At 44.7% G+C, this 27,850-nt stretch overlaps 1 pseudogene; it reads right to left on the bottom strand.

Annotated features, from left to right (window-relative positions):
• Positions 1-19,037: 19,037 nt before the first annotated feature.
• On the bottom strand, positions 19,038-19,156 carry LOC136389759 (5S ribosomal RNA; annotated as a pseudogene).
• Between the last annotated feature and the right edge of the window lie 8,694 nt (positions 19,157-27,850).

The following is a 27,850-nucleotide window of genomic DNA, read 5'->3' as shown; positions in this document are numbered from 1 at the left end:
AGCCCAGGTGCAGGTCATCTAGGATTGGTTTAGCACCATGTTCCCAAGAACATGCCTTGCGTGATGGGCAAGGGGGTGGCCCCTTTTCTGGCCACACTCATTTCCCTAGAAAAAAAGGGCTGGTCCCACCTGATGGTCTTTTTTTTTAATTTAGAAATTAAATTTAATGGGTTGACATTGATCAATAACAGTACATAGGTTTCAGGTAAACATCTCTATAGCATTTGAACAGGTGATTTGCGGTGTGTGCTCATCACCCAAAGTCAAATCATTTTTCATCACTGTATATTTGTCCCTCTTCATTCCCCTCCCTCCTACACCTCCCTCTGGTAACCATTTCACCTTTATGCTTACAGAAAGGTCTTAGTGCAAAGGGAGCACACCAAGCCACAGGTGAGGAATGTGCCCAGTGGCCTGCTCTCAAGGGTGATGGAGGCAGGTAATCATAGGCCAACTGAGGCTCCACAGCACTGGCCCATAGTTCTGCCTGGGCAGAATTCTGACTTAGAGGAGTTCAGTCATAATCTCACAGATGGCAGCTTCACCCCACGGTGCCTCAGCCAAGCACATGCCCCAGATATTTAAACCTATAGTTTCTCTCATACTGACGAGGATTACCATGGTAACACCACATCATCAGTAGGGTAAAACTAACCTGTCTCAATGCAGCTCACAGACTCTATTAGTGGTTGAACAATCCAACACTTGTGAGTTCTGCTTCATAATAGCAATAAGAGCCAACATCAAAGGATTGAAAAACAACATTCACTATGAATGTTTGGCCACCACAGATCAGTTACCCCTGTGGTAACCTTTTTGACACCTCTAGCTTAAAACCCAAAAGGTCAGCAAATCATGAGGCCAAACATTCATGGTCTTTATTTGTACTGAAGATCAAAATCAAGTGAGCTTTTGCCCTGCTGCTCCACCAGAGATTTCTGTTCTCCCTGAGCTCATCTTAGCACACCTGCATTACCATTTGAAAGGTGTTCCCCCCCAGTCAAACACCCCACCTGGCAATGTTCCCCAAGCGGGTCACACCTGCCAGGCATGCCCGTCAGTTGACTCCAGAAGCCAGGCCCCTCAGGGCTTGCCTCCTACCCCCATACTGCCTCACTGAGTTAATGAGAAAACAGTAAGAGTATGGTATTCTACTGGTGGCCCCCAAGACCTTGGACACCAACTCACCCCCTTACAAGGACAGGAGGGCACCAAGGGAATCCTACTTATTCTATAGCCCTCATGTTTCTTTTTCCTGACAGACTTGAGTCAACCTCAACAGAATCCTTCCAGGTTGATTCAGCCAAGCCCATCCTCTTGACTGTGGTTTCCACTGGATGGTAGGTATGGAGAGTCAGAATCGCACTCATCCATTCATGTAAGTCATTAATTGATGACGAGGCATTTGGCTACCTTAAGAGAGTCATAGGTACTCCTGCTGTTTACCCATGCTTCATTGGATTTCTTCATTTAGACATTCAGAGCACTGGACAGAAGACCCACCATGGGTTTTCAAAATGCTTTGTTTTAAATAAAGGTAGGGCTCCCTGGTTTGATTAGCTCTAAGTTGAATGCTAGTCTCCAGCCAAGGCATTGCATAGAACCTCAGTCCAAGAGCAGACCCTGCAGCACTGGGGAGACCAGCATGCTGGACCTCTGCAGCAACAAGAAAGGCGAGGGTAGTGGGGGAGGATGGGGAAGGATACCTCCCTTGGTCCATGATGCCTGCCACAGCTGGGGCGACCCACAGGAAGGGACCTGCTCATGTCCAGAATCCACACTGCTGCAAGCCTACAGGGCCCTACAGGGATTTCACTCCTGCAGGCCCCACTTCCTTCCCCCACCCCCTGCACTGTTCTCTCACCACTGAACTCCAGGAGGGCCCGGGGTGGGGGGGGAGGGTGGAAGCTGCATGAGTTGGGTGGAGGAGGGCAGGGGTGCCCAAATGTGTGTGGGGGGGTGCAGCGGCACCTCCTTCAGCCACGCTAGAGCTCAGCCTCACTTCACACCTGAGCCAGGCCCACCCAGCCCTTAGAGCCAATTCTTATCCCAAAATTTCAGATCTGTCTTTCCAACTTCCCTTATTTACATTTTTCCAACATGTCAGAGTTTATTCACGTTGGAGGCTTGCTGTGGATACTGATACAGACCCATGTGAGATTTACACCCTCTACTCTAGATCTTCAAGGGCCTGTGAGAGCTCCTTAGATACTGCCAGAACTGTGATGCTTTCTAAGTCACAGGGCCCTCTCTGAAGGCGAATCCATTTCAGGGCTTTGCACAAAGAAAGAAAACATTCTCCAGGGCTCCTAGCTTCTCCAAGATCAATTGCATTACTGCATCAGACCCTCATAGCATCCATTTCTGATACCCCAGATTCAAGGATCTGAACCTGACTCTCTTTCAACTTGCTGAGGTCAACTGAGGCCATCACCTGTCTTTTTGGATCAGTGCTCACCTACTTCTCAGAACTGACTGACCCATGTTCAACTGCTGTTCAAATGAAACCCTTTTTCACTCTGCCTTTAAGGTTCTCATTTAAATATTTGCTACTATCACCAAGATCTGTATTTGTGACAGCTGCACCCAGGACTGAGCCCTAGGCTTCAAGGCTTACTACATTGGCCCTCTTACTTGTGGAAGGGTAACATCTGTCAGGTGGGGGGTGACATGGGGAAAGAGGGACTTGTTTTCCACAGTCTGGCTCTCTGCTTCCCATCCTCATCTTTCTGGGTAGTGTCATCTGTCATTCACATCCTGGACTGCCTGCAGCAGCTGTATATGGGCCCCATGCTCCAGTGCCATCCATTTTCAGAAATAATTGATTCAGTGTATTGTTACACACTCCTTAGTGAATTCAGACCTCCATGGTCACCATCATGCTGTCTATATCAACCAACACATTTTCTGGGGTCTGATGAATATCAGCATTGGGTGCCTTAACCTGGCATTCAGTTTATCCCGCAGCACTAGTTCTGCTTACCAAAAGTGGCCCACTAGGCACTTGCATTCCACACCTGGATTCACTCCAAGAAGTGGACTTCTTAATCATTTAAAGTTTGAGAATAGGTTGAGATTGTTTCAGTCCCAAGACCTTTAATCATTTATTTTACTTACAAAAGTGCTTGGTTATACATGTGAGAGTGCCACCTTCCTGAGGGAAACAGATACATGATGGTTCATTTCATCTTTTGCCCTTATACCTAGGTTGGATGACTGATTTGCAGGTCAGGACTGCTATAAACCTCAACCAGGGTTTCCTCTGGCTTTGCCCTGCCCAGGCCTAGGTCACTATTCTTCCTGCCCTAACACATGTGCTCGTGCTCCACCTTCCCAGGGCAGTGGGTGAGATGGCAAGTGATGCACTCTGAGCAGACTGGAGAGGCCTCCAGAACCTACCTTGGTGGTAGAGGTGACAAGCACCATTGCCTCACCTTCATTGTGCCTTAGCGACTTTTTTGCCAGCCCCTGCCTCGAGCACATGTTAGACTCCTCGGTCCCTGTTTGGTAGCTGACATTGCTGCTGACCCTGTGTGCTCTCTTTGCTGTGCTTTGTAATGGCCTGGCACCTGGAAACCACACTACCCCAAGCCCCCCCCTTCTTTCTGCCCTATGGTGCCACTGCTCTGGGCACAATGGGGACAGTCCACCCTGCCCCCACATATCCAGCCACACCCAAACTGAAGCATGGCTCACATACAAAAACCTATTAATATAATTTACTGTGTTAATAGAATGAAGGGGGGAGAGCACATGACCATCTAAACTAAAGAAATACAGAAAAATCATTTGACAAACTCCAACACTCAGCCAACTAGGACTAGAAATGAATTTCCTCAACATTATAACAGGCATTTACCAAAAACCAACAGCTAAAATCATACTCAAGCCTGACCAATGGTGGCACAGTGGATAGACCATTGCCCTGTGACACTGAGGTCCCATGTTTGAAATCCTAAGATCTCAGTCTTGAGCGCAAGCTCACACGGCTCGATGTGGGATCATCAATATGATCCCATGGTCGCTGGCTTGAGCAAGGGGGTCACTGGCTAAGCTGGAGCCCCTTCCCCACACCATCTAGGCATGTATGAAAAGCAATCAGTGAACAACTAAAGTGACAAAACTATAAGTTGATGCTTCTCACATTTCTCCTATTCTCTCTGTCTCTCTATTTCACTAAAAATAAAATTATGTCAATGGTAAAAGACTAAAAGCTTTTCCCTTAATATCAAGAAAAAGGTAAGGATACTTACTTTTTCATTCCTATTCAACATAACACTGGAAGTTTTAACCAGAGCAATTATGAAATTAAGATAAACAAAAGGTACCCACATTAGAAAGAAAGAGGTAAAACTATCTTTATTCACAGATTACATAATCTTATATATAGAAAAATTTTAAAGAATCTACAAAAAAATCAATTTGGGCTAATAAATTAAGCAAAATTATAGAATATAAGATCAAATCAAAATTTATTACATTTCAGCATGTTAGCAATAAATGAGTATAAAATAAAATTTTAAATTTTTATTTGCAATGGCATCATAATCCCAAGCACTTTTTTCCCCAGAAATGTAAAAGCATATTTTCAAATTGACATAGAGTTGCGAGAGATTTCAACAGCAAAAACAGTCTTAAGAAAAAACAAAGTTGAAAGATTCACACATGAGATTTGCTTGGCAGAACACAACACAGTCTCTCTGTCTTTTCTCAACTCTCACATTTGGGTGGTAAAGAATTCAAATGGAAAAATGTCACCTTCCTATATGTCAAGTACATCTGACAGCTATCGAGTTTAGGAGTCTTAACAGCTGGACTGGGCAGGCCCTACTCTCAGATGAAGAGCTGGCTGGGGACATGTCTGTGCCTGAGCATAGGGGCTGGAAACACTAGATTTCCCCAAAAAAGAAGAACCACTGGGGCCTCACTGACTCTGCTGCACTCAAAGGGAGGTTGGGACTGCACTTGCTGAGAGGCAGCTTCTCAAAACCTGTCCAGAATGCTTACATTAGTAGTGATTTAGGGACCACACCCTTTTCTGTAGCCACCAGCTATACTGGTGGTGTACAGTTTTCAGGGAGGATAAAGGTGGTGAATGTGAGCCTTAATGGTGCCATGGGAGGACACCTGGGACCAGATGAGGAATTCCACTTTGGATTGTGAGTCCATTGCCTGGCAGATGGTCCAGTTTCCAGGGCTGTTTAGTGGGGCTTGAAGCTGATGATTTTGTCAAAGGTCTGCATCTGGGCCTCTGACTGCTACTTACATCAGTGTACTGACTTTCTGAACTTGCCCGCCCAGTCCCGCTCACTCATTACCATTGCTGTGTCCTGAGATCCCAGCTGACCTGGACTGGGTCTGAACCCAAGGGGTGGTCCAGTAAAGATGGGAAGGGCTACATGGCTATGAAGGGGGCAGGGACTCCATCCTCAGCCCTGGTTCTTCCTTTCACTTTCAGAACCATATTCATTCAGTCCAGTGGCATCAGAGAAACAATAATAGTGATGATGGGGTACTGATGGCTAACACTTACTGAACATTGACACAATTATTCTAATACACCAGCCCTATAAAGCACAATATTATTTAGCTCCAAATCTGATACTCCCAACCCCTATGTCCTCGGAAAGAGCTGGAGTGGACAGGTGTGTGGGTACCAGTCTTGCCATGTCCCCACCCCCGTAAGGTACTCAGGGTCTTGGTATCTCAAGGATGTCACACATTCCTTCTGAGCACTGTAAGCTCTCAGTTCAGCATATGGTCAGGAGTTGGGAATAATAGAAATGTGTGGAAGTCAAGAGTTGAGACTCAGCCCAGGCCAGTTAGCTCAGTCAGTTAGAGCATCATCCTGAAACAACAAAGTTGCAGGTTCAATCCTTGGTCAGGCACATCTCTCTGTCTCTCTCTCTGAAATTAATTTTTTTTTAAATAGTGAGACTCAGCCCTGGCCAAATGCCTCTTAGATAGAGCATCTTCCTGGTGCACTGAGGTAATGGGTTGATTCCCAGTTAGGGCACATATGAGAAGCAACCAATGAAATGAATAAATGTGTACACAACTAAATGAAACTACTAAGTGGAACAATGAGATGATGTGTCTTTATCTCTCTCTTCCCCCATCTTTCTCTCCCCCTTCTATTTCTCTCAAATCAATGGGGGAAAAAGAAAGAGTTGAGACTCACATTCGTTGGCAACTTTCTTTTTATCCTCTGCCAGGTTCTGGTGGGCAGAGCCAGCTCCCCTGATTCATTCCAGCCCCAGATAAATGTTCCCAGTTTCTGAAAGAGAGATTAAAGGGGCCTGTAATGCTGTTGGTTGAGGCAAGGCAGGTGGACATTAAATTAGGGCAGATGGTAGAGAAAGCTTCTGGCCATACCTATTTATTGGAGGCTCACAGAGACAGGTAAGTGAATAAATAGAGGACTAATCATGCAGAGTCCTTGCAGCCAGGAAACCAGTACACAAGCCTAACACAGCTGTTTTCCCAGCTGTGCCCATTAAAGAGGCTGTAATCCTCCACCCACCTCCTAAACCCCTTGCATTTCTCCAAACTCCCTTACACTGCACTAGCTCACTGGTAACAACTGAGGTCTGCTCGACCCAAGTTAGCATCTAAAGAGAGAATTCCTCCCTCCAGACTCAGCAGCAGCCTTGTCTTAACAAGTTCCCTTGTCCCTGAAGTGCCCTCAGGTCACCCTTTTCTTTAAAGGAAGTCTCTTGCTGGACCTTCCTCTTTATTTTCACTTTTAGACTGTTCCTAAATTGGTCCCCACTCTCCTCCCACCACACACAGGCACACACTTCAGAAATGTGTCTCTGAAAGTCCTCCCATGATCTCTGTTCAAATTCCCTGAGCCCTGCCCCCTTCTTCAGCCCCACCTGCCTCTGGTCCTGGGGAAGGCCTCAGCTTGAAGCTCCCACCCTCCTAGCCTCCACATCACCACATTTTGTCAGTTGTAGCAACAGTCCCAATGCAAAAACTTCACTAACAATAGTAGCTGATCCTTATCAAGGATTTTAATCTGTGCCAGGGTTTACGCTTTTTTCAAATATAAATTTTACAATTCTCAGAAGAGCCTACACAGAGTTATATGACTACAGTCTCATTTGATACAATGTCCCCACTTTATTTATGAAAAAACGAGAGGCACAGAGAGGTTCAATGCTCCACCCAAGTTCACAATGGGCAGAGTAATGATATGAACCCAGGAAGTCTGGTTTGAAACATCTGGGCTCCAACCATGATACCAAACTTATGGCCTCAAATTCTTTCTGGGAACCTAGATGTGAGAGTTACCACAAGGCTCTTTTCAGCATCTGCTCTATTGCCTGCAGTCCAGTAATTCTGGAGCTAGGATTCCAACCCAGTCCCATTAAATAAAAATATGAAGGGGCATCAGTGTTGGCATACAAATGTTTTTCGGGCCCCCAGGCGATATAAGTAGCAGTCAGAGGCCCAGATGCAGACCTTTGACAAAATCATCAGCTTCAAGCCCCACTAAACAGCCCTGGAATCTGGATCATCTGCCAGGCTATGGACTCACAATCCAAAGTGGAATTCCTCATCTGGTCCCAGGTGTCCTCCCATGGCACTGTGACATCTTAGGACAAGCAGTGTAGGCCACCAGCCATGAAAACTGAGTACATCCAGTACATGGCTGGAGGGGAAAAAAAAAAGATAACCGTTAGAAATGTAGACCCAACATCCTGCATTCTATGAGTCAGAGACCCTTATCAGAAGTTTATGTTTGAAATTCTCCACTGAGCTATACCCCCCCCCATTGCTGTGCTGCACGTGACCTCCCTAGCAAATAGCTAACTGCCACATCTGCTTCTGTAAAATGCTTGCTCAGCCTAGATAGCCACCCTATAAAAGGGAGCCATTTTAGAAGCTTGGGGTTGCAGTGTTCCCTTGCGTGGGTTGCCTGCAGTCCCTGCGCAGGTTTGCAATAAAACTTATAAAATTCACTTTGTGTCTGCTGTGGTCTGTCTCCTGGGATGTAACACATGGAGGCCCCAGTGAGATTGGCCGTGTAAAACCCCTCCTCATGGAATGGGCTGCAGCAGACGTTGGTAGCTGGCCAGCCTCCAGCAGTTGCCATTTGGAAACTGAATTTGGCTGATTCGAAACATTTGGAGTCTTGAGACTGTTTGGTAAGGAAGCTTCCTCTTTGAATATTTGGAAACAGAGCTCTAGTTAGAAAAGGGTGTAGTGGAGCAGGCGGGACGCCACCTGATTTCTTCCCACCCGGTCGGTCGGGGAATGCAGGACGCTGCCTTCTCCCTTTGGTTTTGGTTTAGAAGTTTTGTTTGTTTGTGTGCATATTTGGTTTGTTTGTCTGCTTCGCCCATTGCTTCCTCACAGGATTCCTTCGAGAGTCAAGGGCCATGGGTCAGGGGCAATCTGCTGCCCTAATGCCTCTTCAGTGCTTGCTTGATAACTTTTCTGATTTCTCTCACAGGGCACGAGACTATAGGACTCCTGTTGATTCTGCCACATTGAGGACTCTTTGTGAACTAGAATGGCCAACTTAAGAGCAGACTGGCCAAACCAAGGATGCTAGACCCATAGAAAACATAGAGAGTTTAGCGTACTATCACCAACACCCACCCTCAGGCAGGTGGCACGGTCAGTATGCAGCCCAGTATAGCAGCAGAGGTAGAGAAAAAAGAAGAAGCGGCATCATGGCCACCTAGACACTTAAAGTCTTTCCCACCATTCTTCTTGGTGAGGCTGCCCCTTTCACCTTTACTCTTCCCTATGGGTATTTTAGAAAAACAGCCCTTCCTGGAGGCAGATGGATGAGGTAGTTAGACCAGTAACAATATAAGAACAGTCCAAGTGTGAACAAGTGATGGAGGTTACAGAGGGGCTCAACTTCAGAGGCATCCAGGAGTAATGATTGACTGAGCTGACTGACGTGGGATGAGCTTGAAAAAAGGCCTGCCAAGCCCCCCTCCAAAACTGAGTGAAAGGGAAAAAAGTTTTGCAGGCTACAAGACCCGAGCTTCTTTGGAGAAGTACTGGTTACTCACCACTCACACACACACACACACAAAGAGTGTTAGCCACCTGCGACCACCTCAGCCATGGGCAGGCCTTCCAGAACCTCCAACAGCTACTGCTCTAGCCTTGCCTCCAGAGTCCCATGGACCAACTGTCTATGCCTGAGCAAGGGAACCCATAGTCAGCTCTAGTCACATCAAGGGGTCTCCCTCTACTTCCTTCTGCAGTCACACTCACCTGCCCCTGCCCCAAAAGTACACCTGGCTGGATTCATCCAGCAGCCATGCATGCTCTGCATCCAGCTTCAGCAGATGAATCTGCAGCTCCCTGGCCAGTGCAGGGGCAGCCATGGGCTCATGCAAACATAGGCACAGGGCAGCAGGAGCAGCAGCTCAGCCTGGTTCTCACCAACAGCTCAGACTCCCACACCACCCTCTGGGCCCAGAAAGGCTCTCCAGGCTGCACTCAGCATGGTGCCCAGGACTGCAGTTCTGCCTGCGCCCAGGTTTTTGTGCCACACACAGCTCCAATAGCAGCATCTCAGAGGGTCAGGCATCCCAGCAGCCATCCACCTTGCTGTCTGCCTACCTGGGCATCTGCACTGGCCAGCACATGCAGGGAGATGAGACCTGGCTGAGCAGGAGACGGGGACACATGGCCAGGGGCCGGCCTGGATTGGAAAGGACAGAGACACTCATTCCTAAAGTCTTAGGAATGCCGTGTAGCTCCATCTGGTGCTAATGCCTGCAGAGGTCCCCATCTGAGTCTGGTGTGCACTGCTGCTCAGGGTTATGGAGCTGACACCAAGGCAGGAGCACAGCTCCTGCATGAAGCGACTAAAACCAAAGCTAAACCAGGACTCGGGTGCAATCACCTAAACCCTACCCGGCTGATTAGGCAACATGACAAACTCAAGATCCTTGCAGAGGGTTCCTTGCCAGACAGCCACTCCTTACCTGTAAGATGGGAAAAGTGCCACCTTCCTAAGCACAGTGCCAGAAGATATCCATTCCTGAGGTTCACTGAGCGGGAGTCTTGGCTAAAGTCCTACCAGATTTAGGAGAACTCTCAGCTGTCTAGAGTGGGGCAACTTCCCTGTCCCCCTCTTTGACTCAGCAAGCTCAGCCTCCCACAATGTAGGTCTTAGAGATTTAAGTGCCTTCTACATCAGGGTAGGGCTGGAATCTGAGCCCCTTCAACTCCAAACTTCCAGTGTCAGGTACATTATCCCATGTAATGTTGGTATGGGGAATTGTCCCCGTTTGACAGAAAAAGTAACCCAGAGCAACTAACCCTACACAATCATACAGCTTAGAACTGAGAGGGGCAGAAAGCTAAACTCCAGGCCCACCGACTGCATACACTGCTGTTCCCACCAGTGAGCAATGGGGAGAAGGTAATGGGTACAGCCAACTCCAGAGTTCACATTTGCTTCTGCAGCTAACAAGGCCTTGTGTTCTCAGCTAATTCACTTAAATTAAGTCTCTGAGTTCAGCTCAGTTCTTCAGTTCTTCAAAGGCGGGGTAGGAAAGGGGGATGTTTGTACCTATCTTGTGGAATTATTTGGAATAGATGCACATAAAGGATTCAAGGGTTATCAAACCATACTAGTTTACTGCATTCAGTATTTGAGTTGATAAATATGACCATGGATACTTATGGGGTTTTCAGGGCCCTGTATAAACACAGTTTCAACTGGACCCATCCAGTCATTTATTCATTCCACAGGCATTTATTGATCCTTTACTCTGTGCCAAAGAGGGGGCTTTCTACCTCCAGGAGCTCACACATCAATGGGGAGACAGAGGCAGTCTAGTGCTCACACAGCAATCAATGCACTTTCTCAGTACAGCATTGAAGTTAGTCAGAATATCACAGGCATTTTTAAGCCTTTGAAGTCAGATTCTGGGTCTCTGCTGAGATTAAAGTTCCTTGACTCCTATGTTCCTAACCCGTTTTATGTCTAATTCCAACTCAAGGAGGCCACTGACTTTGACCTTGACCCTGTGCCCTATGCTCCCTCAGGCAGCTCCTTCCAATGGGTAATCTTGAGAGAGAAAAGGAGGGAGCACAAAGCAGCTTCCCAGGAAGTAGTAGCCAGACCAGGATGTGGCTGACACCAGCCAGTGGAAAAGTATGGAAGTCCTGCGCCTTGTGTGAGGTGCCCAATGGCTGCCACAATGCCTTAGGGCCAATTCCCCATGGAGGGTAGTGCTTATCTCTGTACCTAGGGCCCCTGTTGTGGCTGTCCAGTCCAAGTCTCTTGGAACTAGTCCCAAGTCCTTCACTGTGCCACTGCAACCTTGGGTGCTATGTGGAGGTACATCCGGTGAGCGTATGTCCACTGCAGAAGTAAAGAAGAGGGTCTGGGACAGGAATAACCTGCCACCCCAATTCTCACTCAGCTTCACTTGCAGGACTGCTGCCTGTTGGGAAGCAGCTGGAAGAGGCAGGCGCCTCTGCAGTGGTACCTCCCATTGGCTTGAAATCTGTTATGTATCCCACTGAGCCAATGAGCTTGGCCAGCACCTAGGAGCCTAAACCAATTTGTATATTGGTTAGCTTTCTAGGCTTAACCCCAAGCCTTTAACAGGATTAAACAGTGACTCAGGGGCACGAGGTGAGGAATCCACATGATTTCTTTGTGTATATGACTTACCTATGCAATCATCTCACCCAAATCCTGCTCCAGAGAGTGACCCATGACCAACCTTCCTGCAGACCACAGACAGGGCACAACTTTGAGTTCCACACACTTAATATTAGACATTCTGGGGCAGTCCTGCTGGTGGGCTCAGACAATATTTACTGCTGGTGAGGCTCCTGGATGTGTTTTCAATGCTGGAACTCTCAGCTGAGTTAGGAGTTGCCTTCTCTTTTCCCAGATGTCTACAGTAGTACAGGCAAAGCCCTGCTGAGTGAGCCTGGAGGCAGTGCTGGCAGAGCAGGCATGTGATGAGCATGACCCCTGACTCAAGACAAAAAACATCAAAGTGCAGCTGGGGAGAAGAGGCCAGAGGGCTGGGAGGTGTAGAACTTAGTGGCCAGAGCTGCATATCCTAGTTCCTTGTGCTGTAATGCACACTGTGTTCACGAGACAGCCCCTTATTCTCCATCTTGGTTGGTTTTTATGAGCCCATATTCCACTGATTTCCCCAGAAAAGCCACAGCTGCCCTCATGACAGGGCCCACCTCGCTGCTAGCCAATACTGTCAAGGATCTCTGGCACCTGGCTTTATATCGGGATGCTAGCAGATTTCTCATGGGGCCTCCATCATGTTCAACACCACGGTGTTCTGGTGCTACAGCACTGGGTTGAAGCTCAGAAGCAGAGCCTGCAGAATCTCTAGCCAGTGTGTGGTCTGTAGGAAACAGGATGGTGTGAACACTGAGAAACAGGCTGAACCTGGCAGGGGCACACCCACCCACCCTGGACTCCCCCTACCAACCACTACCACTGCTGAGTGAGTCCGGGCCCACCTCCACTCCCTCACAGAGTAGCTGCACAGAGAAAGTGAGCATGGCCAAGCCCCCAGCAGCCTCCTAGCACAGCAGCTAATTGTCTTCCACACTGTACAGCACCAGCAGCTGCAGCCAGTCATTGCCCTTGGCTTCAAAGACTGTTCTCCTAACTGTGACCAGATAACAAAGGACACCAGGTCAGCTGGGGAAAAGCCCATCCAGGGGCTCGTGGCCAAGTAACACATGCCTTCTGTGGCTGTGTGACAAATCAGCTCATGGTCCTTGAACATGTAGACCTCAATCTAGGGCACAGCCTTCTCCTTCAGAATCTCCTGCCTGCAGAACCAAGTGTGGGCATGTTGGCACTATCAGAGCCTCTACCACCATGTTCTCATTCAAGCCAGCCCTGGGCTGAGACTTTCCCTGGGCAATATCCAAACACTCTCTTGGACTAGGTGTGAGCTCCAGTGGTTTTGAGACTTCTGACCAGGCCTGAGAGATGACATAAAACCATGGAAAATGTTCTGAACTAGAACTTAGGAGAAAATGCTGATGGTGATGGTGATGCTAACACCTACAATTTGAGCACTTCCCCTGACCCAGCACTTAGACTGACTTCAGCTTCCACACAGCCCTGTGCTGAAGGTGCAGGTGTGACTATCATGAGCACTTTGTGGATGAGAAAACCAAGGCTGAGGAGTGAGTTTGTAGTGAATGTCACAATTAGTAGTAATAGCTAAGGTGCACTGATTGGGCACATGTCTGAGAGCCAGGCACCTTTGTACTGAGTTCTTTTACATGTATTTTCTCATTTAATTCTCCTCACCACAATCACATGAGGTAGGTACTATCACCATCCTATTTCACAGAGGGGAAAACTGAGATATGGAGAGATTAAGTAATTTGCTTGAGGTTACACACTGGTAACCAGAGAAACCAGGATTCAAACACAGGCTGTATGACTCTAGAACTTGCACTATTATGGTTAAGTAAATTGTTCTCATGGAATGGTCCCCTCAGCTAAATGATACAGACTCAGAGCAATGACCAAAAAGTGCTTTTCAAACTGTAAAGTACTTTAGTGGAAGTAATCTAAACCTTAATACACTGCCCAGGCCTCACCTCTTAAGAAACCTTATTGGAGCCTCTCACTGATCCCTGCCAGGTTCATTCAAGCCATGAGCACCTTGAGGTTTTGAAGGACTGAGCAGTTGGGGGGCAACAGAAACAAGAGACCAGACTACTTCACAGATCTGCACAGTGCACTCTACTAGTTAAGACTATATATCCTAGGCCTCACCAACCCCACTGATTCTGCAGGTGTCAGTCCATGCAAACAGAAGGCTGCCTCCCTATTCCAGGGCTCAACAAAGCCAATTCCTGTTGATCCTAATAAGCCAGAGACCAGATAAGAGGCCATCAGAACCCAGTGATGGGTGGAAGAGAGGCCAGAGCTGGAGCAGGAAGACATACACCCTCCTCCCAGGAAACATCATCTCTGGCTTAGAGGCGATGGTGAGCTTGGCAAGAGCCTGGGCTGCCTTTGTTTGCCCCACATCAGAGTCTTCCAGGGCCAGTGGGAGCAAAGCCTATAGACACAAGCCACTTGGTGATCAAGATGTGCACAGGAGCCTACAGTCCTGGCACCCTGACTGTGCCACCTTCATTTTCTCCTCTCTCCCAAGGCTTGCTGATCAGGGAACCACAGACCCTTGTCAACTCTCTGAAGTTTTCTGTTAAGCTACCAAAACACTTTCTGAAGCATCATTTACAGGCAAGACTGAGGCTAAGGAAGTCAATGACACAGAGAAAGAACTCCAGACCTTAACAGAAACCCACCTCCTTCAGCATCACTCAGCAGAAAGACATTTCCCCTGGCCATTAATAATGCTTTTTTGTTCCACATCTAACACTAATTGCTGTTGTAGAAGCCACTGAGTCATGTTTTATAAACCACCAAAAAGGAATCAGTACACCAGCTCACCTAGCCCCTCCCTGAACAACCACAGTGCTGTGGTCTTCTGTCTTTTCTGCCAAATCCAGGAAAACCATTCAGGGAGAATGTGAAGGTGGTAGGTGGTCCTTACCACCTACCAGGGCTCAGGCAGGGAAACATTCCACTTCTGGGCTCAGCAAAGGAAGGCAACCAAGTAGTGATTTCCCTGATTTAAGAGACCCAGAAAACATGGACCTGCTCCCAATGGAGTTACAGTGAAAATTTCAAGGCTTGTGATTCAGGTTCAACTGGACAGCAGCCCTCTGCAGAAATTTATCTGCTCAGGGCTCTGATATTGACATATGTGGTAAGTGGCCTAAGAGTTAAACATGAATGCACAATCATGGTGCTTCATCGTGGTATAGATGATGAGCATGGAGTTACAGGGCTCAACTACAGCTATGAAAACATGGGGGGATGGGTAAATAGAAAACTGCCATGACCAGCTCGGGAAAGTGAAGACCTGAGTGGGGGTGATGGAGGATAAAAGAAAAACACAAAGACATAGATAGAGTTTGGGCAAAGTGGGACATTGTGCTCTGATGGAGACACAATGACACTGAGCCTGGAAAACCCATTTATTTTATATATTTAAACAACTTAAACAAGTTTTATATATGTAACACTCTATCCCACAAACATATGAGGACATCCTGAGTCTGTGGTACCACTGTGTGCCTGCTGCCCTGCTTTTGTTGTCAATACCATGAACAGCCTTCAAGTTGTTTAAGTGACCTTGCCCTGCCAGGTCACTCAAGGATGAGCAGGGTCTTTCCTCTACTCCCAGCTGCACATAGGCCAGAAGAATTCAGAGGCAGGGGCTCTCTCCAGAGAACCAGAGGTTAGGCTTTATGCCATAATGGACAAGTATACTTTCTATCAGCAGGTAGTTAGGCTAAGAATCAGTGCCCTCACCAAACTGTGAAAAATTAAAAGCATTTTTTATTGGATTGTTTATTTGTTTGTTGTTGAGTTTTATGAGTTCTTTGTATATTTTGGATATTAGGCCCTTATCTGAGCTGTTGTTTGAAAATATCATTTTCTATTTAGTTGGCTGTCTGTTTATTTTATTGTCAGTTTTGCTTGCTGAGCAAAAACTTGTTAGTCTGATGTAGTCCCATTCATTTATTTTTGCCTTCACTTCCCTTGCCTTTGGAGTCAAAAAATGGGAAGAGGACATAAACAGAACAGACACTTCTCCCAGGAAGAAATACAAATGGCCAACAGATATATGAAAAGATGTTCATCTTCATTAGTTATTAGAGAAATGAAAATCAAAACTACAATGAGATACCACCTCACACCTGTTAGATTAGCTATTATCAACAAGACAGGTAATAGAAAATGTTGAAGAGGCTGCGAAGAAAAAGGAACCCTCATTTACTGTTGGTGGGAATGTAAAGTAGTAACAACCATTATGGAAGAAAGTATGGTGGTTCCTCAAAAAACTGAAAATAGAACTACCATATGACCCAGCAACCCCTCTACTGGAAATATACCCCCAAAACTCAGAAACATTGATACATAAAGACACATGCAGCCCCATGTTCATTGCAGCATTGTTCACAGTGGCCAATACATGGAAACAACCAAAAAGCCCTTCAATAGAAGACTGGATAAAGAAGATGTGGCACATATACACTATGGAATACTACTCAGCCATTAGAAATGATGACATCGGATCATTTACAACAAAATGGTGGGATCTTGATAACATTATACAGAGTGAAATAAGTAAATCAGAAAAAAACAAGAACTGCATTATGCCATACGTAGGTGGGACATAAAAATGAGACTAAGAGACATGGACAAGAGTGTGGTGGTTACTGGGCAGGGGGGAGAGGGAGGGAGAGGGAAAGAGGAAGGGGGAAAGAAAAAAAAAGAAAAAATTAAAATCAATAAAGATCTATGTTAGTAAGCCTGAAAAAAATTATACTTTTAATTTAAGATTTTTGAAAAAAACAATAATTTCTTTGACTCCATAATTAACACATTGACCAAGATATTTTTAAATTTTTAAATATTTACTAAGAAACAGGATACTAAAAGCTTCTAAAATGTTAGGTGATTTTTAAAAAAGTTTTCACAACACCTGGCAGGAAAGGGAAGGTTCTGAAAGATTATTTTCAAACTCTGCAGAAAGAAGAATCATGAGGTCAGAAATTGATGAAGGTCTCAAGCTGAAAGAGGGTCAGTCATGGTAAGTGTCTCTCACTGGTCTGTGCTGGGTTCCCGCTTGGGAGACCCAGAGCTGGCACATCCAGGGTTCAGCTGCAGAAAGCATTAGTTCAGGACCTAAAAACCTTTGCTAGAGTGGTATGCTAATGAAAATCTCCTCACACCTGACCCAGATGTGGCGGTGAGGAAAAAGGAAGTCATACCTTTTGTGACAGCATATGTGGACCTGGAGACTATTCTGCTATGTGAAATAAGCCAAGCAAAAAAGAAAAATATAATCTCACATATATGTGGAATCTAATGGACAAAGTGAACTGAGGAATGGAATAGATGCAGAGGCAGGGTCACAGGGAGCAGAGGGATAGCAGTCAGAGAAAGGGGGATGAAGGGATGGGATCAGAGAGGCTAGGGGGATTGTTGAAACTATATATACATAACACAGATATACATAGCAGAACTGCAAGTCCTAGAGGGAAGGGGGGAGCCAGTTGGAGGAAGGGGACAAAGGAGGTATAAAAAGGGACACAGGGGTGTAGGGTGAGAATGTTATGTTCAGTGGGACACTTGAATCCATGTAAACACAATGAATTAAAAATTAATAAAATTTAAAAAAATTTATGAGTGATTACATAGCAGAAGCTATATTAAAGGCCTAGAATTAGAAAGTAAAAAAAAAGAAACTTCTTAATTTTGTTTTCAGATTTTTTCCATTCTTTATTCAATTTAGAAAGGAAAGACAAAGAGAGACAGAAATAGGGAGATGCAGAAAAAGCCAATGCTTAAGCCACCAATCACCCCCTCAACCTGATGAGAAAAGCCTGGCCAGGAGGTTCCTCCACATTCTGCCCTCAACACCACACCGTTAATGCCTGGGCATGCCAGGCCCCTGTTAGGCACTCCCACAAGCTCCGGGTGCCATCTGTTTCATCCCTGTTGCTAGGGCCAGTGTCAGGTGCCTGAGCAGCAGTGTAGAAGTGTGTTCCCAGGATTCCTCCATTTGCATAAGCAGCAGCGCTGTGAGCCCCCAACTCTACATGGAGGCAGAAGAGATGCCTGGCCCAGGTGAAGGCCTGCTCTCTGAAATGTGGGAGATCCTCTTCTTCCTGCTGGGCAGCCAAGGTTGCTCAGCAAGGACCAGTTTGCAGAGAAGCCTGGAGTTAGTTGCATATCCAGTGCCCAGTGATAAGCGGAGTGGCAGGACTCGGGTTCTGGGAAGCTGGTGTGTTCTTGGCATGGAGGAGAGGTGGGGATAGCTCAGCAAGTGTGCTCATAAGCGACAGTCCAAGGTAGGGGTGGACAATCAGGCTGGGGCAGTGGTCAGGGCCACCTCGAAGTGCTATATCTGCCTCTACCAGCGTGGGGAAGTGAAGACCTGAGTGGCAGCAATGGAAGATGAAGGAAAACACAGAGACATAGATCAAGTTTGGGCCAGGTGTGACATTGTGCTATGATAGAGACACATTGAGTCCAAGCCTGTTTTCAGCCTGGCGATCTCTTGGGGCTTTGAACCTGGGTCCTTTGTTATTCCAGTCTGACACTATCAGCTGTGTCCACGCTGACCCTGCTTTTGGGGTCAATGCCACAAAAAGCCTTTCAGTTGTTTCAGTGAGTGACCTGACACTCAAGGCAGAGGAGGGCCCTTCCTTGGCTCTCAGCCTCAAGTAGGCTGGATGCATTCGAATGCAGTGGCTCTCTCTGTGTGCCCCTGGCATGTGTGGGGACATGCAACCCTATGACCAAAGCAAAAAACAAACAAACAAAAACCCAAAAAGAAAGAAAAGACGGGTGGAGGCAAAAGCCTGCAACGCCCCCATATTATCAGGCGGTTCTCCCGTCTAGGTACTAAGGGGGACTGCCCCTGCATACCTTCACAAGATCATGTGAGATCAGGCTCATTTAGGATGGTATGACCACAGACCCCTGATGGCAGCCTCCTGGTGGCCCAAGAAGAAACACCTGGCCTCCAGGTCTCCTCAGTGCTCCGCACCTCATGTGAGTGGGCATGTTTGGGCCCCCTGTGTCGTTCACACTAGCACAAGCTCTGCATGGCACTGGTTTCTTCCCCTGCCTCAGCTTCTCTTGGGTGGCCAAGGTCTCCGCCTCAGGGACCGGACCGGTTTGAAGAGGAGCCTGGAGTTAGCTGCACATCGGGTGCTCAGGGATAGAGGGGAGTGTCAGGACCTGACTCCTGGGTGACTAATGTGCACGATGGGGCAAAGGAGGGTAGGAAGCAGCTCAGGCCTGGTGCTCATGGGTGACCAGCAAACAACTGAGTAGACTGCCAGGCTCCGCAAAGTGGCCAGGGCCACCTTGAAATGCTGTGCCCCAGGCGTGTGTAGGGTAAACGACCCTGTGGCCAAAGCAAAAGAAAAAAAAGAAAATGGGGGGAGGCAAAAGCCTACAGCACCTGGTATTCCCAGGCAGTCTCCCATCCAGGTACTAACCAGGCCTGAACCTGCTTAGCTTTTGAGATCAGATGAGATCAGGTGTGTTCAGGGTGGTATGGCCCTATATGCCTGATAGCCGCCTCCAATGGCCCAAGAAGAAATGTCTGGCCTCCAGGTCTCCTCAATGCTTTGTGCCCTAGGTGCCTGGGCATGCTAGGCCCCCTGTTAGGCACTACCACAAGCTCTGCTGCCATCTGTTTCATCCCTGCCGCCACCATTTTCTGTGGGTTTCCAAGAGAACCACCTCAACGCCCTGTCATTATTCCCAGGGTTTGAAGGTATGCCCACCCACCCAGACGGTGGGAATTGGAGCAAGGGTCAGGGGTCTCAGTGTCACAGCAACTTGCAGAAGTGTGGTTGGGGGAGGGCTGGGGATGCGAGGACAAGGGCCAGTGTCAGCTGCCTGGGCAGCTGTGCAGGGATGTGTTCCCAGGCCTCCTCTGCTTGCCCGGTAATGAGTGGCCTAAGTGGCGACTCTGGGGGCACCCAACTCTGTGGGGGTGGAAGAGACACCTCGGCCCCTGGTGAAGGCGTGCTCTCTGGAATGCGGGAGATCTGCCTCTCCCTGCTGGGCGGCCAAGGTCGTGCTGCAAGAACCAGTTTGCAGAGGAGTCTGGAGTTAGTTGCACACCCGGAACCCAGTGATAAAGGGGAGTGGTAGGGCCCTGCTCTTGGGCAGCTGGTATGCTTGGTGGCATGGAAGAGCAGGGAGGCAGCTCAGCACGTGCACTCATAGGCGACAGCCCAGTTTCAGTTTCAGGCAACTTTGGTGTTCATCCTACATCTCACACTGCAGCTCTTGAGAGAGGTCAACCCCCATCCCCCGCATTCATTCCAGTTCAAGCCATTACTGGTTCTCAGCCTCTAGCCTGACCAGCAGTTCTTGAATCTGAAACTCTTTCTCCAGTGACTGTTCTAGCTCATGCTGTTGTTGGCATTCAGTCTGCAGCTCATACTGGAGCTTTTGACCTCAGGCAGCCTCTCACACAGAGCTCTCATTTTCTTTTTCCAGGACTGTAAAAAGCACACGGCCGATGGCACCCAAAAATACAGCCATGGAGATCCATATGCTGGAGAACAAAGACCACTCCTCTACCCCACCCTTCCAGGGTGTTGGCATCTCCATACTGATCTGATCCAAATCTTGCCCACTATGCCAAATGTAAGTCTGTTGGATGAAGCCAAGCATGTTTGCACTGAATTCAGGAAGATAGATGGTAGAGAAACTGTGAACTCAAAAAGTGTCAGGCCATACCCATTTATTGGAGGCCTATAGAGACAGGAGAGCAAATAAACAAAGAAAATCCTGCTTTTTTCAGTGGAGGGGAAGGGATCAAGAAAACTACTCCTCGTGGCGGCAGCTGAGGGAATCAGGAAACCAAACCTCACAGTGGTAGGAAAGCAATCTAGCCGAATCACCCCTGAGAGAAGGCACCCATACCTTTTTACAGACACACATGTGGCTTTTTTCCACATGCTAGTGCAATAATGGTGCAAAGTGCTTGCAGCCAGGAAACTAGGGAGCAAGCCTAATGCACCAGTTATTCCCACATCTCTGCGGGTTAAAGCATTGTTCTGAAATTAGAAGTTTGCCAGTTTGATCTCCTGTCAGGGCAATAAAGGGGAAGCAACCAATTAATAAATGATTAAGTGGCACAACAAAGTTTGCTGACCCCTCTCTTTTCTCTCCCTTTCTCTTTCTGTTGCTTATAAAAAAAATCAATAAAAAATAAATAATTAAGAACTGGACAAATAGCTGGAATGGTTAGGACATCATACAAAATTGCAGAGGTTGTTGGTTTGATCCCCGGTAAGAAAATATACAGAAACAGCTTAACATTGTTCCCTGTTTTAACCTCACTGCCTCTTTGTAAGAGAAAGGAAGAAAGAGAAAGGAAAGGAAATAAAAGGAAAGGAAGAAAGAAAAAAAGAAAGAAAGATAGAAAGATAAAAATAAGAAAGGAAGGAGAAAAGAAAAGAAAATCCAGTTGAACCATCTATCAGGTCTAATTCTCCGAACTCACCTGACCTTTATTTTATATTCCCCCACCCTATTAAGTGCTGAAGGCTCGGATAAAAGGATTGACTGCATCTGATGCTGATGAACTCTTTCAACATGGCAGCAGTGAGACAGCAGAAGTGAGAAGGGGGTTTCTGTGAAATGGCTTAATAAGGTGGTAGTGGCATCAGAAAATGGTCATTTGCTGATGAAGAATTGAATTTGACTGAGTTCAACTGGATTTACCCTGAAAAACTTACTAAATTACCTCTCTTGTTTGTCTGGCTTATGCAAAAAAAAAAAAAAAGACAAAATAAGAAAACTCATGTCACAGGATGTGGTAGGACCAAGGGAGTCTTCCAGATTTTAGCAGTGCATCAATGTGTTTATAGTCTTTCTGTGTTGCAGCATACATGCTAAAGTGGAATTGTGAAAGTCTGAAAAGGAAAGCAGAAAAGGAAAAATTGCATGTGGGCAATGCTGGAGGAGGGTTCCCTTCCTCCACACCCTCACCATCTCTGGTTGTTCATTGATTTGCTAGTGAAAGCCCTTCTGACAGGTGTGAAGTAATGTCTCATAGTGGTTTTAATTTGCATTTCTCTACTGATTTGTGACATGGAGCATTTTTTATATGCCCATTTTTAGTGGGGAGTTATTTGAATACTCTAAAACTTTATTTTCTAAGGTTTATAGTTTCCAATTGTTTTGACTTCTTTAGAAATCATGGTATATGTTGCTCCAGTTCAGCTTGATGTTTCACAAATTTAATAGATTTAAGCAGAAACTGCTAGAAGGAGTCAGCCACTAAACTGAGTGAGGTGTAGGCTAATCTGCCCCATAAGCAGGCATAAGGTACCTGAGCTGCCTCTCTGACCCACATGGCACTTGCACATTTTTATCATGGTGCACATTTAGGATAAGCTTTACCTTATCAGAAAATGCACCTGAGATAGTGTCTGCTTCTTCTGGTCATGCTGAGGCAATTTAAATTGCTCCAGCAGTCACTTGGGAGGCATTGCCATGGAACTGAGAGAAAAAGGTAAGACCGGAAAGAGTCAATATACAGAGGACCAGCAGAGAAGTGTTCTGGTATGTAATATTGTGGGTTTTTTTAAAAGATTTTTTTTTTTTGGTGTAAGGCTGTGAGAGTTTGCGTGAGAATTAAAACTATAAGTTTATTTATGCTTTGCTTTATATTACAAAGGAACTAAGCATATATGCGACAATTACTAAATATGTCTTTTGAAATATTAAAAATAATTATGCTGCCAGTAAATACAGCTCAACCAAAAACTAGATTGAATTTGTTTATGAATATTAATGTAAAGAATACTGGCATAACAGATACAATTAACTTAATTTTAACCAGAATTAAAATTTTCTTAAAGGTTTAGAATACTACTATATATCAATAAAGCTACAAAAAAATCAATAACAAAATAAATTCTGTATAAAATAAAAAAAGATATGTTCTGATTGAATTAAAATGTATGATATACTGGGATAAGTTTTTGAGAGAAAGGGAATAAGTTTTGTCTTAAAGTAAGGATTGTTGTTTCAGAATAATAAAGATTTTTTAAAAGGACAAAAGCTGACTATAAAAAAGAAAGTGGTAGAAGATTTATGAGGAGAAATAGGAGAAAAATTTTATATATAGTTAAGCTGAGTAAGATTAAAATTAATTTAATTAATTAAAGAGATACCAACATAAACAGTAACCTGATATAGATGAAGATTTGGTTCTATTTTACTTTGTTAAAATAACAAACATTTTCTATAATGTGTAGCACCAGATAAAATATTATAATTTTTTTTCTGCCTATAAAGAAAAGATACTATGTTTTTTTTAACTATGTTACTGATTTCTATTTTTTCAAACAGGTCTTTGATTACTATAGGAAACAATCTTCTCAATCCTAAGAACCAAAGATCTGATAATCATATATCAATCCAGTGCTGATGTGACAGGACCCTTTTTCCAACACTCAGAAATAAAAGCTTTAGTGATTGCATGTCCCACTCTTTCATGTGTAATGGTGGAAAGGGTCATGACTAAAAGAGAGGGGTGTCTAGTCACTACAGCTTTTATTTATGTCACTATCTGTGATGATTGAGAGTTAACATCACAGGACCCCCAAATGACTCAGTGTGGACACCTTTGCACAGATACATGACCAAAAGATGGTGTAGAAGTAAACCATAATCTCTCAGATGGGTCCACATCTCACTACAAGGACCCTGAGCTGATGTGAAAAGGTCCCCAACTCAAACATAAGAGAACCAGGCCACATACTCAGAGAACTCAAACCAGACATGACAGGACTCCCTCCTTTCTCAAGTGACACGTCCTCACAATCACAAGGTCCAGATACAATATGTCAGAGTTCTATACTCTCACAGAAAAAGATAGTTACAAACACTCAGAGAATCCAGAGTTGATGAGACAAGACTCATGCTCTCTGAGTGAAAACACTACACACACTCCATTACATACATTCAGTAAATGCTCTTCTCTGTGGCCATTTCAGGAACATCTAGGAAAATAGCACCTATTTACTAAGCATCTTCTGTTGTCATTTTGCAAGGGCTCTATGAATCGCCAGGGCACCTTACATCATGCCTAATTTAGGATGATTTACATATTGGTAGTGGAAGGACGCAAAGTGCACATAGCATGAACCATTACTCTTTCAAGTGGGTCTTCTCACCTTTGTAGCCAAATACAAATCTCCTGTGACAGCATACAATATTCTCTCAGGTAAAAACAGAAATTTCTCCAAAGTAACAAAACCCAGAGCTAATTTGCCAGGGACCCATTAGCAGAGAATAGCAAGCAGATTAAAAGTTTCTTAACTCTTACGTAATCTACTCATTAAAACTAAAAAGCTACTATTAATGAAAAAAATTTCTAACTTTTGGACTCCTCTATCAGAAGCAAGGCCTGAGTTAAGATGCCTAATGCTAGTTAGTCCTTCTTTTTCTGTAATATGTCATTGGAAGAGCTTTTCTAACTTTGGTCAGCTTAGGGCTGGTGAGAGCTTCTTTTAGTACTTCAAAGCCCTCTGTTATTCTCTTTCCTAACTTAAACTAGTTGACCCTTGTTGATCACTTTAATTTAAAGCCTTATAGAGAGACCTGGCCTTTTTTTATATTTTACATTCTATAACTGGCAATATCCACTTAATTCTAGAAATGTTCAGAGCTGTTTCTGAGTGGTGGGCTCAGGAAGGCCTAAAATGGCCTCTATTCTACTTGAAAATAATAATTGTTCTAGGAGTTAATACAAAGCCTAACCATTCTAATATTTTAAAAATATTTATGCTTTTTCTCTTTTTATGTAGAAATTAAATGTAATCGGGTGACCTTGTTTCATAGGAACACATAGGTTTCATGTATGCATCTTTATAGCATGCGAACTATTCACCTGGAAACCACACTCCCCCCCATACACCCCCTTCCTTCTGCCCTACGTTACCACCACTCTGGGCACAATGGAGAGAGTCCATCATGCCCCCATGTATCTTACCAAACCTCAAACTGCAAGCATGGCTCACATACAAAAATCTGTTAATATAATTTACTGTGTTAATAGAATGAAGGGGGAAAAGCACATGATCATCTAAAGAAATACAGAAAAATCATTTATATGCAAACGAATGCACATTCATGTTCAATGCAGCATTTTTCATGGTGGTCAATATATGGAAACAACCAAAGAGTCTCTTTTGTTTTTACAGAGACAAAGAGAAAGTCAGAGAGAGGGATAGATAGGGACAGACAGACAGGAACACAGAGAGATGAGAAGCATCAATCATTAGTTTTTTGTTGTGACACCTTAGTTGTTCATTGATTGCTTTCTCATATGTTTCTTGACTGTGGGGCTACAGCAGACCGAGTAACCCCTTGCTCAAGACAGTGACCTTAGGTCCAAGCTGGTGAGCTTTGCTCAAAGCCGATGAGCCTGTGCTCAAACTGGTGATGTCAGGTTCTTGAACCTGGATCCTCCGCATCCCAGTCCAATGCTCTATCCACTGAGCCACCTCCTGGTCAGGCCAAAGAGTCCCTTAATAAAACATTGAACAAAAAAAGATGTAATACCTATGTATGATTAAATACTACTGAGTCATACTTATGCATATGCAATAAACAACATGAATAAACCAAGAGACTATTTTAAGAAGCAAAATAAGGAAGTCACAGAAAGTTAAGGACTATATGATTGCACACATATGTGGCAGAGATACTTAAATTAACAGACATAGACAAAAGTTAAGTGGATACCAAAGGAAGGAGGTAGAAGAAAGAGGAGTAAATGGGTTTTTGTGCTAAAAACACTCAAAAAACTAGGACTAGAAAAGAATTTCCTCAACATGACAACAGGCATTTACCAAAAACCAAGAGCTAGGGCATATGGCAACTCTATACTTACATTTTGAGAAAACACTATACTGTCTTTCATAATGGCTATTCCAGTTTACATTTTCCTTTCTAAATAAGATTTTATTTATTTATTTATTTTAGAGAGAAGAGAAACAGAGAGAAAAAAAAGGGGAGGGAGGAGGAAGCATCAACTCTCATATGTGCCTTGACCAGGCAAACCCAGTGTTTTCAACTGGCGACTTCAGTGTTCCAGGTCGACACTTTCTTCACTGCACCACCACAAGTCAAACCCAGTTTACATTTTCACCAACTGTGAAACAGGGTCCTATTTCCTTCACAACCACTCCAAACTTTTTATTACCTCTCTTGTTGATAATAGCCAATCTATCAAGTATGAAGTGGTACCTCATAGTTTTGATATGCATGTTTTTGTACATCTCTTTGTTGTTTGTATTCTTCATGAGAGAAGTGTCTGTTTAGGTTCTCTCTCTATTTTTTAATTGAATTGTTTGTTTGTTGTTGAGCCTTGTGAATTCTTTATATATTTTGAATATTAACCGCTTTCAGTGCTTGTCAGTATCATCTTTTTTTTGGTAGGTAGTCTTTTTCCTTATTGTTGTCAGTTTTTTTTTTAGCTGTACAGAAGATTTTAGATTTGATAATGTTCTAGTCATTTATTTTTGCACTTACCTCCCTTCCTTTGGGACCAAATGTATAAGGCCCTGGCCAGTTGTCTCAGGGGTAGAGCATCGACCCAGTGTGCAGGAGTCCGGGGTTTGATTCCTAGCCAGGGCACACACAGGAGAAGTGCCCATCTGCTTCTCCACCCCTCCCCCTCTCCTTCCTCTCTGTCTCTCTCTTCCCTTCCTCGCAGCTAAGGCTCCATTGGAGCAAAGTTGGCCCGGATGCTGAGGATGGCTCTATGGCCTCTGCCTCAGGCACTAGAATGGCTCTGTTTGCAACAGAGTAATGCCCCAGATGGCAGAGCATCACCCCCTGGTGGGCGTGCCGGGTGGATCCTGGTCGAGTGCATGCGGGAGTCTGTCTGACTGCCTCCCCATTTCCAACTTCAGAAAAATACAAAAAAAAAAAAAAAGTTTATAAAAAGTTTTTATGGCCAAGATTTAGGTATTTAGAATGTATTTTATTGTTTCAGATCTTATATTTAAATTCTTGATTTATTTTAAATAAATTTTTATGCACAGTGAGAAACTAGTCAAGTGTCATGTTTTCCATGTGGCTTTAAAATAATCTAACACTGTTAATTCAAAAGGCTTTTCTCGGACAACACCAAGCCTAGACTCAACCAACAACACCATGAGAAGACAAAAAAGTGCAATCCAAATGAAACCACAAGTGACAACTTCAGGAGATGAACTGAGTGATATGGAAATAATCAAACTTCCAGATGCGGAGTTCAAAATAATGATTGTAAGGATGCTTAGGGATCTTAGAACAACAATGGATGGTCACTATGAACACCTAAATGAAGAAATAGCAAGTATAAAAAAGAATCAGTCGGAGATGACAAATAGAATATCAGAAATAAAGACCACAATGGAAGGAATTAAAAACAAGATACATAGAGCAGAGGATCGAATCAGCGAATTAGAGGACAACTGGAATGAAGGCATGAAAACAGAGAAGAAAAGAGAAAAGAGACTCAAAAAGTCAGAGGAAACCCTTAGAGAGCTCTGCGACAACATGAAGAGAAATAACATCCGCATCATAGGGGTTCCTGAAGAAGAAGAAAAAGAACAAGGAATAGAGATGTTGTTCAATCATATCATAGCTGAAAACTTCCCTAAATTAATGCAAGAGAAACTCTCACAAATCCAAGAAGCACAGAGAACTCCATTAAAGAGAAACCCAAAGAAACCTACACCAAGACAAATCATAATTAAAATACCAAAGCTAAGCGATAAAGAGAAAATATTAAAAGCTGCAAGAGAAAAAAAGTTATCACCTACAAAGGAGCCCCCATAAGGATAACATCTGACTTCTCAACAGAAACACTTGAGGCCAGAAGGGAATGGCAAGAAATATTCAAAGTAATGCAGAACAAGAACCTACAACCAAGACTACTTTATCCAGCAAGGCTATCATTTAAAATCGAAGGAGAAATAAAAAGCTTCCCAGACAAAAAACAACTCAAGGAATTCATTACAACCAAACCAATGCTGCAGGAAATGTTAAGGGGCCTGTTGTAAACAGATCCAAGTGGGAAAAGAATACAGCAAAAAAAGGAATACAACTTTAAAGAAGAAAATGGCAATAAACAACTACATATCAATAATAACCTTAAATGTAAATGGATTAAATGATCCAATCAAGAGACATAGGGTAGCTGTGTGGATAAGAAAACAGGACCCATACATATGT

The sequence above is a fragment of the Saccopteryx leptura genome, chromosome 1 (assembly GCF_036850995.1).
Source record: "Saccopteryx leptura isolate mSacLep1 chromosome 1, mSacLep1_pri_phased_curated, whole genome shotgun sequence".
Classification (NCBI taxonomy): Eukaryota; Metazoa; Chordata; class Mammalia; order Chiroptera; family Emballonuridae; genus Saccopteryx; species Saccopteryx leptura.
This window is presented reverse-complemented; position numbering and strand designations above follow the sequence as displayed.